The following is an 18,877-nucleotide window of genomic DNA, read 5'->3' as shown; positions in this document are numbered from 1 at the left end:
ATATAAAAAAAACTTTCAACATCAACATACAGGAAAGGAGGGCGATTTAAACCTTAAAAAACAACAAAACAATCACCATAAAACCTGCAGATTAAGGTGGCGCTATAGTCCTTTTGAACATTTCAGACTGTGTAGAAGAAGCACACCGACAACTCACAGACACACGATACTATATCAAAAAGTAGGGAGACCCAACTCAGAAATATTTGAAAGAGTTGAAAAAGGTCATCAGGGGTCTTCCTGCAGGATGCATGCAACTTTTAGACTTTGTACCTGAGAATCCCAGGATCGGAGTATTCTACTAAAATACACAAAGCAGGCAATCCAGGGAGACCGATCATATCAGGTGTGGGAACCCTTATTGAAAAAAAATCTCAGGTTGGATAGAAAGCATCCTCAAACCATTAGTGAGGAACACAACAAGTTATCTACAGGACACATAGAAATATCTTATATAAAGGATGGCCTTATGCTTATCCCATGCATGCTTAAACTCCTTCACTGTATTTGCAGCTACCACTTCTGCAGAAAAAGGCTATTCCATGTATCCACTACTCTCTCAGTAAAGTAATACTTCCTGATATTACTTTTAAACTTTTTCCCCTCTAATATAAAACTATGTCCTCTTGTTGAAGTTTGTCTTCTTTTAAATATTCTCTCCTCTTTTACCTTGTTGAATCCCTTTATGTACTTAAAAGTTTCTATCATATCCCCTCTGTCTCGTCTTTCTTTAAAGCTCTACATGTTAAGGTCCTTTTAATCTTTCCTGGTAAGTTTTGTCCTGCAATCCATGTACTAGTTTAGTAGCTCTTCTCTGAACTCTCTCCAAAGTATCAATATCCTTCTGGAGATATGGTCTCCAGTACTGCGCACAATACTCCAAATTAGGTCTCGCTAATGAGCACCTCCCTCTTTCTACTGGTAATTCCTCTCCCTATACAGCCAAGCATTCTGCTAGCATTTCCTGCTGCTCTATGACATTGTCTGCCTACCTTTAGGTCTTCTGAAATAATGACCCCTAAATCCCTTTCCTCCGATACTGAGGTTAGGACTATATCACAGATTTTATATTCTGCTCTTGGGTTTTTATGCCCCAGGTGCATTATCTTGCACTTATCAATATTACATTTTAGTTGCCAGATTTTTGACCATTCCTCTAGTTTTTCTAAATCCTTTTCCATTTGGTGTATCCCTCCAGGAACATCAACCCTGTTACAAATCTTTGTGTCATCAGCAAAAAGACACACCTTACCATCAAGGCCTTCTGCATTTTTGCTGATAAAGATATTAAACAATATGGGTCCCAGAACAGATCCCTGAGGTACTCCACTGGTAACAAGACCATGGTCTGAATATACTTCATTGACTAAAACCCTCTGTTGTCTGTCCCTCAGCCACTGCCTAATCCATTCAACAATATGGGAGTCCAAGCACAACGACTGCAATTTATTGATAAGCCTTCTATGTGTGACAGTATCAAAAGCCTTACTAAAGTCTAGATGAGCAATGTCTACTGCACATCCGCCATTTATTATTTTAGTCACCCAATCAAATAAGTCAGTAAGATTAGTTTGACATGATCTCCCTGAAGTAAACCCATCTTTCAATCCATGGGATTTTAGGTGTTCCACAATCCCCTCCTTAAGTATGGTTTTCATTAATTTCCCCACTATTGATGTCAGGCTTACTGGCCTATAGTTGCCCGATTCATCCCTACCACCTTTCTTGTAAACGGGCACAACATTTGCTAATTTCCAATCTTCTGGGACGACTCCTGTTACCAGTGATTGGTTAAATACACCTGTTAATTGTTTTGCTAGCTCACCGCTAAGCTCTTTTTAATAGCTTTGGGTACATCCCATCAGGCCTCTGTGACTTATTTGTATACATTTGTATTCATTTTAGACAGCTGACTTAGAACCTCTTCCACTGACTTATTGAACAAACTGTCAACAATAGGTCCCCTCCCTAAAGGCACAATCTTGGCGACCATGAATGTGGAATACTTGTATTCGAATATCCCGCACAATGATGGATGAATTGCTTGCCTAGTATACTTGGAGGCAAATGGGATTGTCTCAGAGTCTGTACTACAACTGACCAAATTCATCCTCACCCATAACTATTTCTCTTTTGACAAGGAGATATATTTACAGTGCACTGGGACCGCCATGGGCAGTAAAATGGCACCACAATATGCAAAACTGGAAAATGACTTTTTGGTACCCTGCCTCAAAAAACCCTTGGCTTACTTCCATTTCATTGATGACATCCTAATAATCTGGACCGACTCTGACCATGAACTGATAAAATTTCATGAAACAATTCTACAAATTCCATCCCACCATAAACCTGACCCTCAACTATTCACACACAGAAGTCAGCTTTCTGGACACCACCTTAAAACTTAAGACGGCTCAATACAGACATGCCTGTATGGAAAACCTATTGATCGGCCTACATACCTCAAATGGGACAGCTTCCACCCTAAACATATTAAAAAGTCCATCTATAGTCAAGCTGTCAGATATAACCGAATCAATTCCAGCCCATCAGACAGGGAAGAGTGATTACAATATCTGAAAATGAAATTTTTATACCAGGGCTATCATCCTGCTTCAATTAAAGATCAGATCACAAGAGCCACCAAGATCCCCAGAAGTTAACTTCTCCAATACAATGAAAAGAAACAGAACCAGTGCGTACCTCTGGTTGTGACCTACAACCCACAACTCCAGGTACTGAGGAAAACTGCCAAATAATGTCCTACGTAAGAATGAACAACAAAAAACAATCTTCTCAGATCCCCCTTTACTAGCTTACTGACAACCTCCAAATCTAAGGAACATTCTGATCAGATCAAGTTCAAGGCCATGTACCACAGAAAAAGGAACCCATCCCTTTAATATTAGAGGATGCAAAACCCGTTCCCATATAATGACAACAGATAAGATCCGGATCCACAACACACCGCAGGACTATAGGATCCCTGGGACATTCACATGTTCTACATCTAATGTTGTTTATCTGATTCTCTGCACACGGGACAGAGACTCAATGCAACAGGACAGAGACTCAATGCAAGAATGAGGTCCCCCCACAACACAATTAAAGAGAAGAAGCTACACTTTCCTGTGGCTAAGCATTTCTGTAGCCCAGGACACAATGAAGAACATATGAAAGTTCTCATATTAAAAGGTAACTTCAAATCCCAAAGAGCTAGAAGAATTTGGGAATACAAATTTATAACACTGCTTGACACCTTGAATACTTGACTGAATTTGTCCCCAGGATTTATGACACACTTCAAGATCTAAAGAGTCTTCTCTACACATAGTCGGGGCACCAGGTCTCTGAGATGACATCAGTTTAGAGACCATAAAACTTTCACACCCCTTATCTGTAAGATAATTAAGGATTCATTCTTAAGATCTTTGATATGTTGCTCTGTTTTTCTTTTTCAAATGTCCATTCATTCCCCCATATCTCTGTTCCTATTGTGTGTATATATATATATTGCTGTTTCTTCATATATTTTTGTAATACGCCTGGTGAAGCGACTGGTGATGGCTCGAAAGCTCGCTATGTAACATCATTACTTCTATTTTTGTTAGCCATTAAAAGTTATCAAACCTGCAATACTCGTATTTTGTTTCTCTTAATGAGAGCACTAAACTAGTTGATCCAGAGGAAGGCAAAAAAAAAAAAAAAAAAAGGGGGGGGGGGGAATTCCTTTCCGACTGCAATCAGAATAACTCCCTGGATCAACGACCCCTCTCTAGTAGCTATAACCTGTAATATAATTACAGTCCAGAAATTCATCCAAGCCCCTCTCAAATTCTTTTATTGTACTCACCATCACCACCTCCTCAGGCAGAGAGTTCCATAGTCTCACTTCTCTTACCATAAAGAATCATTTTCTATGTGTGTACTTATGCTAAATACACCCCAAAACTAAATACAGCCCAAAACTGTTTGTATCAGAACGCAACTTCACCCCAAATGAAGGAGGAATGGATATGCTTATATAGCAGCTAAATACCCCCCAAAACTGGTTGTATCAGACAGCACTTTCAGTACAGAAGCCAGGGTGAATGGAAGTAGTTATATATGAAATAAACACACCCCACAACTTTGTGTATCATGCTGCAAATTCACCACAGAAGCAAGAATGGATGGAAGTACTTTTATATTTGAAATAAACACACTCCAAAACTGGTTGTATCAGACCGCAAATTCACCCCAAAAGCAAGGGTGAATGGATGTACTTTTATGTATTTAAAATAAATTCACCCCAGAACTGTTTACTCCGGACTGCAAATTCACAACAAAAACAAGGATGAACGGAAGTACTTTTATATATGAAATGAATACACCCCAAAACTGTTTGTTTGTATCAGACCACTTTCAGTACAAAAAGCAACGATGAATGCAAGTAGTTAGATATCAACTAAATCCATTGCAAAACACCTGCACTAAGATCACTGTAAAAATTGTGGAGACAGGGCATGAAGAGGCTTTTTATAGGGTTGGCTATCTGCTGGTTGGCTGTCTGCATGGCATTGTGGGTGCTCCCTCATTCCCAGGCTTCTTACTTACACTTTGTAACATGTTCAGCAGCCATTTTAGAAAAAAAATGTGATTCTTTGCCACGAATATCGAGGAATTTGACTTTGGGACTAATCAAATTTTTCCTGAAATTCTAATCGAGATCGAATTTCACTTTGTCAACTTCGATTCGCTCATCTCTAATCCATTTCTCCCTCACTTGCAGGCTCCACTTCAGAGGTAAGATGCACTTATGCCTCTTCATCTCTGGGATGGATGGGACATTTTTAATTTAATTGGTGTGTGTAAAATAAATTGTCAGGGGGGGGGGTGTATATAGTGATATATAACCCCTGATGCGGCTTGTAATGAATTTAAAATAAAACTTATGATAAGAAATGAGAAAGAGAAAAAAAAAATAGGGAAAAAGAATAAGAGAAAAAATTTGAAAATAAAAAATGCACTGAAACCTGAGCAGACGCTGTCAGTAATTGACAGTACTGACTGGCGCTCAGGAAGTGCTGGACCCACGCACGCAGCCAGCACGTGCGCGGGTTCAAAAATCTAAACTAGTATTAACTAAAATTATTAACTCAGTGAGCGCAGGACTCAATCAGATGTTTTATGCATGCCAAAAAAGAAAAAGAAATATCACTGACTGCAAAAATAGCACACAGATGCTGATCAAGCACATATGCACTGATTAGCACTTAGTGGTCAGGGAGAGAAAAAAAAAAGGAAGCAAATTGAGCTAGATTAAATTTTAAGGAGTGCCAAGGGAGCTATTGGGTGGATCGTGAATGAAGATAGGAGGAGGTATTAAGAAAAGATCGTGTTCCAAGGCTGCACCCTGAGGTGGGCAGTGTAGAGGGATACACTGCGAGGGTTGCAAGTGTGTAGAAAATAGAATAGCTAATGACCCCCTGGAGGCTTGTTGTTGAAAGCAAGGGTGACAGTTAGTGTAAGGGCGCCAAGACACGATCATGCTTAATTAATGGAATTGTGGATTTCCACATTAGTTGGTAGGGCTGATTTTCATTACTGTCATATAGTATAAAGATAACAGACAGAATATGATAATGACTAATTAAAAGCCAATTTTGAGACAGTGATCTCAGATTAGAAACTTACTTCACTAGGGAGGGAGGTATAGAATAAGCACATAACACCTATACCTTCTACTCCACCGCCGAGGTCGCTTGTCAGATGGTCAGACTTTTACACGTCCCCAAAAAGAATAGTAGCCAGGGTTTCCAAGGTGGAATAGTCTTTTCTTTATTTATAAAGCTCAACGCGTTTCGGGGTGGAGTACCCTTTGTCAAGAGCAAAGTAGAGCATAGTTATATACAGAGAATACACACATATATATATATATATATATATATATATATATATATATATACCCCTCAGTATTTATCTGTAAAGAATAAATCAAGGCAACTGGACGTACTGTAGATTTCTTGAAAACGTTTCACTCGTTCTTCCAACGAGCTTTCTCAATTCTGAGTGATTGTACAAAAAATTCTGGGGATAAATATGTAACTGAATCCACATCTGGTAATTAGACACAGCATTGGGTCAAATGTGTTGATTCCATTATCCTATTTGGAGTCAGTAGGTGATAAAGACTTCCCAGAAAAAGGTGTCAAGATAGCATTATACGTGGCAGACAATAGATGTCTAACACCCCCACCTCTATTCAAGCTTGGCTTCTCAATTTTTACGTAGACGGCCTCCTTCACGCCTCATTTGTACCAATCGGCCTCCTTATCCAAAACACTTACTTGACTGTCTTCAAAGATGTAAGTACACGGCTAAATCTTGACCAGAGGTTTTGGCTCTTCTATGCTGGGCCATACGCTGATGTAGTTGTTGTTTTGTTTCGCCGATATACAGTTCTGAGCATTCCTCTTTGCACTGGACTGCGTACACAATGTTGTCCATCTTGTGTTTAGGTGTTGGGTCTTTGGGGTGAACCAGTTGTTGCCTCAGTGTGTTGCTGGGTTTAAAGCAAACAGGAATGTGATGTTTATTAAAAATCCTTTTGAGTTTCTCAGACACCCCAGCTATATATGGGATAACCATATTCTTGTGTCTGTCATGCTTCTCGCCCTTACTGGTAGTCTTGGTGGTCTTTCTTCTACTTTCTTCTGTTTTGACAAAGGCCCAAACTGGATACCCACAAGTTTTAAGTGCCCCTCTGAGGTGTTTGAGTTCCTTTGCCTGGGCCTCTGTGCTAGTGGGTATTTTCTCTGCCCGGTGGTGTAGAGTCTGGATGACTCCCAGTTTGTGGTCTAGAGGATGGTGGGAATCAAACAGCAGGTACTATGATTTATGTATTTACAGATATATACCATGACCTGGATAAATGAGAACCTTCACAGACATATTTAATATGGAGATAATTTCTCCTTTCCTCTAGGTGTAACTCAGACTGAGTACAAGAAAATAGGTAGACACCGCACCCAGGGCAACTGTGTTTCCTCCAAACAGCATTCCACCCTGCCACTACTTTTTGGGTGATGGGGGACGTGGTTCGCTTTTTGTTATCCCTAGAGTTGGCTACTGTCCATCCCAAGAAAGTCTACACAGACCAATATATATTCGTAAGTACCCACCTTAGGTAGCTGTATGTAGTCCACCTGTAATCTCTGGAACAGGTAAACTGGTCTCGGGGTGCACTTCCTGGATACTCAGGTAAGCTTACTAGGGTTATGCCTTGCACATATAAGGCATCGCAGAACAAATTTTGTAGCCACATTCTAAAACACCAGGGCAAACCAGTTCTGTAAGACTATGGCACACATTGCTCCCCTGGAGTTATGGACCACTGAATGGGAAACAAACAACAGGGCAGGCAGACCTTAGTGTGTACACACAACAACCCACCTTCTTCTATGGCACCTCTCTCCTTCCATAAATTTTTTCTCGTGAGAGGATGTCTGGTTCTGGTGGGTCTGCAGCTGTTGTAAGTCTACTGCAGGCATGACCGATGGGGCAGGCTCCATAAATGGGAGTAAAGCTGGCTTTTTCACCGCCTGATTTTCCAGTGCATTCCTCAGAGCTCCAGGGGTCTGCTCTTTGGTGTGCTCTAACACCTTTACTGCGGCTGCCCCTTTAGTTAATATCAGTGAGTCCAATAGCACACAATACTTATTCTAAACTCAGAAACACCTTCATATTCTTAGTGCTAACCACAAATCTTTTGGCACACACTAGGTAGAATTCTTATTAGTCATACAATTTTCCAAAACAATCTAATGCTACGGCCTTAATTACTTGGACATACACAGCATTAAGGTAACAAAGATTTATTCATACTTCTAGTTACAGTATTTCAAATTATGCGCTAATGCAATAAATATGTCCTAATTGGACACACAAATTTAGGGGAACAAAGGCTTAAACGGTTAAAGGGGTTTTCTGAGATTTTTTCTGTTGACCTATCCTCTGCGCTGCATTTTAAGCCCTACCTGTCACATACCTATTTACTTAATCTTGCACTATCCTTGCAATTCAGGCTGCAAATCGAACCTAAATCACACCCCAAATACATGCTACCATCACCCGTCTTATGGCCTACTAGATGCTGATCTTTTTACCCAAAAATACGCGCGACACACACCACATTCAGGCATCACTCTTCAAAGGTCTATAGGTTATCAACGGTCGATAGGTTATTAGAGCTGTAAGGACTGAGCATTAAAGAGGTTGACTAGATTCTTATTTTGATCACCTATCCTCAAAATAGGTCATCAATATCAAAATGTAGTGCTTTTGCAAGTGCTGCATTCTCTCCACTGTTTATCTGTCGTCAACATTTCAGCAGCAAGCAGGTGTAATTGTAGTTCCACTGTCCCATTTTCTTCAGTGGGAAGAAGCAGTTACACCTTGTCTGCTCCTTCCCTTTGAAGTGAATGGGATAGATTTGCTGTAATCAGGGCTGCACCGCCAATTGGGCGAGGTTAAGCGATCGCCTCAGGTGGCGCGGCTCTGGTGACAAGTGGGGGACGGCAGGGCAGCAGGAGTCGAGATGAGCATTTCCATTGTGGAAGCGCTCATCTCTATATTCATCTGTATCTACGTCATTAGGACAGCGATATAGATGAATGGTGTGGCGTGGAAGGGAGAGACTTCTCTCTTCCCCATTTCTCTGATAGGTTGTGGGCCTAGTGCCTGCAGCCTATCAGAGGCTGGTGCAGCCGGCGCAATGACGTCATCACGACGCCTGATCTGTATAGCGGTGGGACACAGGGCGTAAAAAGCCTGCAACACATCTCTGCCAGCTACATGGAGGTAAGTATGTGTTTATTTTTTTATCTGGCTCACAATGCAGGAGAGGAGTGCTATGGGGGCATCTATGGGAACACTTCTTACTGGCACATTATTGGGGGGCTTTATGGGAGAACTTGTTACAGGCACATTATTGGGGTTGGGGACAATTGGGGCACTTACTGGCATATTATTGTGGGACACTATAGGGAATCTAAGGGAGCACTTCTTACTGGCACATTATTTGGGGGCATCTATGGGGGTACTTACTGGCACATTATTGGGGGGAACTATGGGGGCATCTATTGAGGGCACAAAGAAGGGGGGCACTATGGGGAAGGGGAGAGGAACACTAAGGTGGCATCTAGGAACACTTCTTACTGGCACATTATTGGGGGGCATCTACTGAGGGCACAGAGAAGGGGTATTTTATATGGGGGCACTAATGGCAAGGGGGAGAGGAACACTATGGGGACATCTACTGAGGCCACAAAGAAGGGGTATTTTATACTGGCAAATTATGGGTGACATGAGGGTATCTACTGGGGCACTATATACTATAGGGGCATTGTATACTGGTACATTATGGAGGACACTATAAGGAAGGGGGATAGAAGCACTATGGGGGCATTTTATAGGGGTATTTTATACTGGCACATTATGGGGGCACTATTGGAATGGGGGAGAGGAGCACTATGAGGGCATTGACTTGGGGGCATTATATAGGGGTATTTTATACTGGCACACATTATGGGGGCACTATAGGGACATTAGCTCAACTAAGGCACAGTATCAGCTTAGCACAGTTCATTTTGGGGGACATTTTGTTTACACTATTAGCGTCAGGGACACTATTTACTGTTTAAATTCTTTTTTATTCAAATTTTTCAAGCATAAAAAAAAGCAACATTATTCTTTACAACGAAAGAGTAAAGTATATCAATGTCATATACAAAAAATGAAATAAAAATTGATTGATATACATGGCATTAAATGTCATGTCATGTATTATAATGAGATTATACATAAATAAAAGTATTAATGATAATCTAAGTCTCAAAAGTTGTTGAACTTCATATCATAACAATTGTCGCTGGGATGACAAGTAATCATACAGAAAATTAGGACCGAAGTCTTTATTGATAACACAATAAGATGATGACTAGTTGATTATGAACCTATTTCACTACAGTTTTCTAATAATTCCGATTAAGTCAACATCTAAATTACTGAGTGTAATATTGTGATCAAGTCGTCCCAGCTGTACGCCAAAAAGAACAATAACTGGGGAGAGAACAAAATTAACAAGGGATAAGTAAGAAGGGAGGAGAGTGGAGGGAGGAGGGGAATCAGGCATTTATCTAACTGTATGATTTACAGGGTCAGAAATGTTAAAGCTGGATAATTTGAGAAATTCAGTTATGGCACCATTATCTAAGAGCTTGGTCCATGGAGCCCATGTTTGATGGTATCTGGGTTTATTATCGTTTCTAATTAGTCTTATTAGTCTTAGTTTCTCATAATTGTGTAAAGTATGCATCTCCTTTAACCTTTCTAGGATAGAAGGAGGTTCTTTTTCTTTCCATAGTTTTGGGCTAAGCAATTTGGCTACGTTTAACATGTGTAAAGTTAAAGGATGTCTTCGTTTTAAGGAGAAGCTAGTCAGAGGGTCTCCTGTTTTTTTTTTTAGGTGTGTAAGGCTTTTCTTCTGTTTTCCATAACAGCAAACGGTGTTCAAGGGGTAGCGATTCCTTCTCCACATCTATCCATCTTTTCCTGGAAGGTTTAATAAACCACTCCATTAGTTTAGTGATATGTATCGACTGGGGGTATTTTTTGAAAGTCAGGTACCCCCAAACCACCGCTCACTCTAGGCATAGAAACATTGTTATATTGTATCCTGTTACTATTGGATCTCCATATGAATTTTAATGTCCTCTTCCTAAAGGCGTTGTAAAAATATTTAGGAATGTCAATGGGTAAAGCCTGTAGAATATATAGAACTTTGGGTAGTATCATCATTTTAATGGCATTTATGCGCCCAAACCAGGAAATGTAAAGAGTCTCCCAATCTTTAAAAGTTGATTCCACTTTAGTAAAGAGGGGTAGGAAGTTCAAGGTATATAGTTCCCGGAAGTTTCTACTTATATTGATACCTAAATATTTAAAGGAAGTGAGTGATGGTTTCAAGGGGGTTGTAGATATGATCTCCTGCCATACTATCAGACTTATGTAGATTAATTTTGAAATAGGAGATAGAGCTAAATTCTTCTAGTTCTTTCAGAAGTGTGGGAATTCCATGTAGGGGGTTGGTTATCATAAATAAGGTGTCGTCGGCATATGCCGCTACTTTGTGTTGTTCCTTGGATGTTGTGATACCCTGGATATGGGGATTGGATCTTATCTTGATAAGTAATGGTTCTAAAGCAAGGATAAAGAGAATAGGTGACAGAGGGCACTCTTGACGTCTACCATTTGTAATTTGGAAGGCGGCAGCTGATGGGAAGGTGTAGCTAATAATTTCAACACAAATGTTTCGGGAAACTCAAAAGCGTTTAAGACCTCTTCTAAATAAGACCAGTTTAGTCTATCAAACGCTTTCTCTGGGTCTGTTGCGACAAGCGTAAGGGGTACGTTATTCGCCTGAGCTAGTTGTATAGCATGAAGAATTCAATATATATATCGTCTTTAGATTCTCTACCTTCAGTAAAACCGACTTGATCGTTGTGGATAATATTGGGGATCGTGTTCATTAGTCTATTTACTAAAATTTTTGCATAAATTTTAATATCTACGTTTAGAAGGGATATTGGTCTATAGTTTGAGCATATTGTTGCATCTTTATCTTCTTTGGGGATTAATGTATTGTGGGCATTGAGGGATTCTGGACGGAATGAGTCATTTATTGCTATATTATTAAAATAGGTATACACGTGAGGGATTAAAGTTGATTGGAATTTTTTATAGTAACTTGCAGTCAGACCGTCCGGACCAGGACTTTTACCGTTGGGTAGGGATTTTAGAACTGACTCTACCTCTGTTTGTGAGAAGGGGGTTAGTAGTTTCGATTGCTGAGCTACAGTCAATTTAGGTATTTTAATTGAGTTTAGAAACTCTTTAATTTTAGTTTTCATTTCTAATTGGTCAGGGGTATATTTATTTATTTATATTCAATTTTTCGTAAAAGGTTCTGAACACACTTGAAATACTCGCTGAGGTGTTACATAGAGAGTTTGTATGGTCTTTAACCCTGGTTATGTACGACCTATTCTTTTGTTTCTGTAGTAATCTGGCTAATCTTTTATTACAACCATTGTCCTCTAAGTTTTTTTTTTTTGTTTTTTTTATATTTAATGATATATAGATATTTTTGGTTCTTCTGGTCCATTAATTCTAAGAGTTTAGACCGTAAAATTGTAAGATCTTTCATCACTTTTTTTTCCAGTGATAATTTGTGAACGGTTTCCAGTCGTTTTATTTGGGGTAGGATATCATTAATTTCCCTCTAAGTTTCTTTTTATATGTGCCTAATCTAATCAATCTACCCCGGATCACTGCCTTATGGGCTTCCCACTCCAGAGAAGTGCAGGCTCTCCCTTGTAGGTTTACATAAAAAAATGAATGTATGTCATTCATGATTGCTGCGGAATCTTTAGGATCTGTCGGTAAGCTCTCATTGATCGACCAATTTAAATGTCTTGTTCTTAACCTCACCGGGAGAGAGCTGTACTAATAATGGGGCGTGATCTGATAAATGGAAGGATTTGTATGTGGCCTTTTTCATGATATGAACATCTCTATTATGCATATAAAAGTTATCTAATCTTGAGTATAAGTTGAGGAGTAAAATGAAAAATCTTTGCAACTAGGGTTCAACATCCTCCAGACATCAACTAAACCATGATGATGGAGCTTTTTCTTCAAGGCTTTAAGATCACGGTACGCTATTCTAGCTTTGCCCACTGATGTGTCTATGGTTGGTTCCAGGGGAGTATTCAAGTCTCCTAAGACCAAAACACCCTTAACAAATGAGTCCAATTTGTTCAGAACATGTTCAAGAAAACAATGCTGTAGCGTGTTTGGTGAGTAGAAAATTGGCAAAGGTATACCCCTTCCCATATAATTGGCCTTTGACAAATATATATATCTGCTTTCTCTATCATATAGTGTATCCATGTGTTGGAAACCTAATTTTCTGTGGAATACGATAGAAACTTCCTTTCTTTTAGATAATAGCGTGGTTGAATTATACCAATGGCAGTATTGAAATGTTTTGGAGAATAGGGTCAATGTTTTTTTTAAAGTGGGTTTCTTGGAAAAATATCACATCTACGTTTTCTTAGGATCATTAGACATTAACATTATAAGAGGCACAAATAAAATCAGCCATAATTGTGTTGTATTTGAGGATATGTCATGACCTGGTATAAATCTGATTCCCTGGATTTTAACTTGGGGAGGAGGCGGAGAGTTTTAAGGAGAAGAAAATTATTAACAATTGGGTAGTACATATTCTGGTTGAATATCGGTACTAGAATGGTGTAAGTAATACTGCCTGTTGTGGTGCACACATTTTGAGCACCTAGGGATTGAACAGTATGTACTTCCACTCTAGATGACGAACAGGGTGGAAGAGTTGGATAAAAACTGTTTCTCCAATTGAATTTGAAAAAGTTTCAGATAGTTGTGTGTGTGTGTGGGGGGGGGGGGGGGGGTTGGTACAATTAAGTTTAAAGTATGTGAACATTAAGGACTGCTCCTCAGTCCTAACATAGGTGTGTGTGTACAGAAACGTGTATATATATATTAAACAATGTGAACCTAGCTAAACATTAATGGTCCATATATACCTAAATATGGGTACAGATTTCTTCTGCAAGCCTCATGCCTTCAGGCCTGGGTGTTTGCGGGAGACCATGAGGCAGCTGGACATATACATCAAAACCCTTTCCCGTATGTAGTGTATATATAATACAATATAAGTGTATCACAGAAAATAAATTACATCAATAGTGCAACAATCAGAACAAGATTACTCTATGGTGCAGCCCGTCAACAAACCGAACGGCTTAGGCTACATCATAAAAGTCTCAACTGTGAAGATTTTAGTAAAGTTAATTACCATACAGAAACATATATATATATACCAACCAATGTGAACCTAACTAAACCTTAAAGGTCTATATATACCTAAATATGGGCACGGGTCTCTTCTGCAAGCCCCATGTCTTCAGGCCCTGCGTGTTCGCGGGAGACCAAAAGGCACGTGGACATATACATCAGAACCCTTTCCTGTATGTAGTGTATACATAATACAATATAAGTATATCATCAAGAATAAATGACAACAAAAGTGCAACAGTCAAGAACAAAATTACCTATGATGCAGCCTTCAACAAAGTGTGTGGCTAAGACTACATAAAAAAAAAAAGTCTCAACTGTGAAGATTTTAGTAAAGTTAACTACCATCCTCCATGTGTGAAGGAAACTCACAGGTAGGTATAAGAGCTTCGAGGGAAAAGGTCCTCATTCTCCCGCTGGTGTGCGTTGAGACTTCTGCGGAGCTCTCATGATGGATTCTGTGTCAACAGTCTTGGATCTTTTGGATTTGGGTGTTGTCACCGTTTCCCATGGTTGGAGTTGAGGAAGTTGTGGTTCTTCATCCTCTTCTTCTCCGGCGATCCAGTCATTGATCACAATGTTATTCAGTTCCAAATTTTGCGCAGCCTTGTCTACATCAGCAGGCTCTCCAAGAATTATTGGTTTACCTGCGTAGTTGATGAATAATCCAAATGGGAATAGCTGTCTGTATTTCAGGCCTTTGTTTCTTAAGGCGCTAGCAAGGGGCTGCAGGTTAGTTCCAGAGTGTATCTTAAAATGTCCTGGATTATCAAAACCTCTCTTTCTTCGTACTCAATTTTTTTTTTTTTTAGAGAACCTCGCCTTATGAAGATTTCTTCTATAATACTTAAGTCCAAAAGGCAGCACAATATGTCTCTGGGTGAATCTGTTTTTACATTTTTCGGTCTATAGACCCTGTGTGCTCTCTGAAATCCCAGGTCAAAGGTTTCATCTTTTCCCAGGAGCTCACAGAAGATCTTAGTAAGAACTGTCTTCATCTGTGACAGTTTCGGAAAGTCCTTTAATTCGCAAATTGTTACGCCTTGATCTGTTTTTAAGATCGTCCAGGTGTAGTTTTAGAGCGTACGACTCTTTCTTTTGTTTCAGTTTTTTTGAGAGATGGCTAGCATGTGCAGACAGTGATTGGGCGGAATCTTCCACTTGTGATACCCTGGAAGAAATTTGCCTGATGTCGGATCTTAGTTCAGATAAATCTTCTTTGATAGAGTCTGAAAATTCTCTAAACATGTTTTTTATACAAGATACAGTGGGTAATGAGTTAATGAGTGATTGTATATTTTCCGATTCTGAGGCTTGGTCTTCCTCTTCATCACTCTCTGACCACTCAGTAGCTTGAGACGTGTATTTAGTAGCATCTTTGTTTAGTGATTTTTTTTTCAACATCATTTTTCTGTTGTTTTGATGTGTTTCTTTGGCGTTTTGGGGGCTTTTGACCCTTTCTCTGATTGATGGCCTTTGCTCATTTTAATAATTGACTATTTCACAGAGGAAGAATGCCACAAACAGTAGATTTGCATTACACACTTTGGATTGGATAAATAATGGTTTGAAGACTGAGGAGCAGTTAAATAATGCTCATCTTCTGAGTTTCAGCATTTTGCGGTATTGCCCTTTAAATATTTAGATACATTGCTAATGAAGTTCATGTGGCTGAGTAGAAGTTGCAGCAATGATGATTTGTAAGCTGTACTGTGGCAACAGGAAAGAACAGTAAAGTACAATTAGTTGAGTACACTTTCCTTTTATAGATGGTTTGTGAAGCAGGTTTTAATATTTGTAGTGAGATGGTGGAAGTATAAGACAGTTCTTGCAGTCAGCAAGGAGGCTCTCACTATGTAGACAGAGATAGCTTATCAGTTGTCAGTTCAAAACTGGCTCCTGCGTCTCTACTGACTGTCTCTCCCAAAGTTAGTTATATATTAAATGAAGTGGTGCGGCGACTCTTAAGTGGTCCTAAGTGTATTGGCCCACACTAGCGCTAAGGATCCGATCCCTGCAGCCATAGGAGAACCATCACCTCTAGCCTGTGACTCACTACATGGGATACCTGGACTGCCGGTGGATGCTAACAGTTTAACACTTACATCGGGTCCCAGATTGTAGCAAGAGACGGGCATTGAGCTCACGGTCCAGGCGCACAGCTGACTGTTTAAAACCAGTACTCAGCTGATTTGTGGTTGAAGCAGTCACTGAGCCATAGGAGAACCATCACCTCTAGTCTGTGACTCACCACATGGGATGCCTGGACTGACGGTGGGTGCAAACAGTTTAACACTTACGTCGGGTCCCAGATTGTAGCAAGAGTCGGGCATTGAGCTCACGGTCCAGGCGCACAGCTGACTGTTTAATCCCTTAAGGACACAGCCTTTTTACACCTTAGAACCAGGCCATTTTTTGCAAATCTGACCAGTGTCACTTTAAGTGCTCATAACTTTAAAACACTTTGACTTATCCAGGCCGTTCTGAGATTGTTTTTTCGTCACATATTGTACTTCATGACACTGGTGAAATGAAGTCAAAAAAATATTTTTTTTTTTGCACCAAAAAATACCTAATTTAACAAATTTTTGGAAAAATTAGCAAATTTCAAAGTTTCAGTTTCTCTACTTCTGTAATACATAGTAATACCCCCAAAAATTGTGATGACTTTACATTCCCCATATGTCTACTTTATGTTTGAATTGTTTTGGGAATGCTATTTTATTTTTTGGGGATGTTATAAGGCTTAGAAGTTTAGAAGCAAATCTTGAAATTTTTCAGCAATTTACAAAAACAACATTTTTAGGGACCAGTTCAGGTCTGAAGTCACTTTGCGAGGCTTACATAATAGAAACCACCCAAAAATGACCCCATCTAAGAAACTACACCCCTCAAGGTATTCAAAACTGATTTTACATACGTTGTTAACCCTTTAGGTGTTGCACAAGAGTTATTGGCAAATGGGGATGAAATTTGAGAATTTCTTTTTTTTTTTTTTGTCAAATTTTTTATTTTAACCCATTTTTTCCACTAACAAAGCAAGGGTTAACAGCCAAACAAGACTGTATCTTTATTGCCCTGACTCTGCCGTTTACAGAAACACCCAATATGTGGCCGTAAACTACTGTACGGCCACACAGCGGGGCATAGAGTGAAAGGTGCGCCGTTTGGTTTTTGGAGGGCTGATTTTTATGGACTGGTTTATTTACACCATGTCCCATTTGAAGACCCCTGATGCACCCCTAGAGTAGAAACTCCCTAAAAGTGACCTCATCTAAGAAACTACACCCCTCAAGGTATTCAAAACTGATTTTACATACGTCGTTAACCCTTTAGGTGTTGCACAAGAGTTATTGGCAAATGGGGATGAAATTGGAAAATTTCATTTTTTTGCCTTATTTTCCATTTTAACCCATGTTTTCCACTAACAAAGCAAGGGTTAACAGCCAAACAAGACTGTATCTTTATTACCCTGACTCTGCCGTTTACAGAAATACCCAATATGTGGCCGTACACTACTGTACGGCCACACAGCGGGGCATAGAGTGAAAGGTGTGCCGTTTGGTTTTTGGAGGGCTGATTTTTATGGACCGGTTTATTTACACCGTGTCCTGTTTCAACCCCCCTGATGCACCCCTGGAGTCGAAACTCCCTAAAAGTGACCCCATCTAAGAAACTACACCCCTCAAGGTATTCAAAACTGATTTTACATACGTCGTTAACCCTTTAGGTGTTGCACAAGAGTTATTGGCAAATGGGGATGAAATTGGAAAATTTCATTTTCTTTGCCTTATTTTCCATTTTAACCCATGTTTTCTACTAACAAAGCAAGGGTTAACAGCCAAACAAGACTGTATCTTTATTACCCTGACTCTGCCGTTTACAGAAACACCCAATATGTGGCCGTACACTACTGTACGGCCACACAGCGGGGCGTAGATTGAAAGGTGCGCCGTTTGGTTTTTGGAGGGCTGATTTTTATGGACCGGTTTATTTACACCATGTCCTGTTTCAACCCCCCTGATGCACCCCTGGAGTCGAAACTCCCTAAAAGTGACCCCATTTTGGAAACTACGGGATAAGGTGGCATTTTTTGGGGGAGTATTTTTAGGGTAAATATAATTTTTGGTTGCTCTATATTACATTTTTGTGAGGTAAGGTTACCAAAAATTGAAATTCTGATATTTTATCTCCATTTGCCATTAACTGTTGAGGAACACCTAAAGGGTTAATAAAGTTTGTATAATCATTTTTGAATACCTTGAGGGGTGTAGTTTCTTAGATGGGGTCAATTTTAGGGAGTTTTTACTCTAGGGGGGCATCAGGGGGGCTTCAAAAGGGATATGGTGTCAATAAAAAAGGCCATCAAAATCGGCCTTCCAGAAACCATGTCGGTCCTTTCCTTTTGCAGCCTCCCTTTTACGGATACAGCAGTTTACGACCACAAATGTGGCGTTTCTGTAAACTGCAGTATCAGGGTAATAAATTTTAACTTTTGTTTGGTTGTTAACCCTTGTTTTGTTACCGGAAAAAACGGACTGAAATGGAAAAGTGCCAAAAATAGCGGTTTTGGCACCGTTTTTTTTTTTTTTTTTTTTTTTTAACCGTGTTAATCTGGGTAGTTAGGTCATGGGATATTGTTATAGAGGAGATTCTTACGGACGCGGCAATATCTAATAAGTCTACTTTTTTTTTTTACAATTATTTAGGTTTTTGACTATATCATCTTTTTTGATACAACTTTTTTTTTGGGTATCTCTAAAGTCTAAGTGTCATTTTTTTTATTTTATTTTAGCCAATTATCTTATGTGGGGGCTCATTTTTTGCGGGATGAGCGGACGGTTTTATTGGCACTATTCTGGGGGCTATATGACTTTTTGATCGCTTGCTATTAAACTTTTTGTTATGTAAGGTGACCCCAAAAATTTTTTTTGCA

The 18,877-nt window shown here is 39.6% G+C and overlaps 1 protein-coding gene across 2 annotated transcripts in view; it reads left to right on the top strand.

The window, feature by feature from the left end:
* Positions 1–18,877, top strand: part of STAT1 (signal transducer and activator of transcription 1) — a 1,065,817-nt gene that overhangs the window by 249,230 nt on the left and 797,710 nt on the right. The gene's annotated exons all lie outside the window — the stretch shown is intronic.

This window comes from Bufo gargarizans, chromosome 8 (genome assembly GCF_014858855.1).
Source record: "Bufo gargarizans isolate SCDJY-AF-19 chromosome 8, ASM1485885v1, whole genome shotgun sequence".
Taxonomy (NCBI): Eukaryota; Metazoa; Chordata; class Amphibia; order Anura; family Bufonidae; genus Bufo; species Bufo gargarizans.
The sequence above is the reverse complement of the archived record's forward strand: the minus strand, read 5'-3'. Positions and strand labels throughout refer to the sequence as shown.